Here is a 624-nt window from a genome sequence, read left to right on the forward strand (position 1 = left end):
TTGTGTGTGTTGAGGTCCCTGGAGTATTTTTCTATTATCCCGGGTTGTCTTTGATCAGAACACCGTTCAGAGCGCGAGCAGAACCGAACAGAGACGTCATATTTACACCGGATCAGCAAGGAGCCCAGGCCCCGGTCGCCCTATGCCGTTCACCCAGTCCTCTCGTTTTGGAAAACTTTTATGTTCCTCTCACTTCTCTTTTCCTGATCTTTTTCGATATTGCTGATAATGATAAATTAGTACCCTAATATAGTAGGGGAAAAACGTGTTCCCGTCCTTCAACCATGTCCCCGCATGGGACAGGAGCAGCGCTAGGGTTAACAGATTGTATAAAGCCTGCTCCCGCGAGGATCCTCCCCTATCGATTTCCGTTTCACTCACATCTTGTCCGCCAGAGGACAGGAATTCACAGACATTAATATGATTTACAGGAGCAGGGTGGTTTGTGTAGTTCTGGACACACACACACACACACACACACACAAGCTCTCTCACGTAAACTTTCACACACAACTGTGTGCTCCGTTCAGACCGTACCAAGGAGCACGCGCATTCAGGCCTCTCCTCGAACTGTACGCCCAATAATGCTTTCGTTTACTTAATCTGAACACCACTCCCCATATA

General features: G+C 47.9%; 1 protein-coding gene across 1 annotated transcript in view; it reads right to left on the bottom strand.

Annotated features, from left to right (window-relative positions):
• LOC110505921 (ALK and LTK ligand 2b) overlaps positions 1–367 on the bottom strand; it is a 25,272-nt gene extending 24,905 nt beyond the window's left edge. Inside the window, exon 1 of the mRNA XM_036962979.2 lies at positions 1–367. This exon is cut by the window's left edge and continues 555 nt beyond it. The gene's annotated coding sequence lies outside the window, so the exon portion shown is untranslated.
• Positions 368–624: the final 257 nt, after the last annotated feature.

This window comes from Oncorhynchus mykiss, chromosome 25 (genome assembly GCF_057628025.1).
Source record: "Oncorhynchus mykiss isolate SJ-2025 chromosome 25, ASM5762802v1, whole genome shotgun sequence".
Lineage (NCBI taxonomy): Eukaryota > Metazoa > Chordata > Actinopteri > Salmoniformes > Salmonidae > Oncorhynchus > Oncorhynchus mykiss.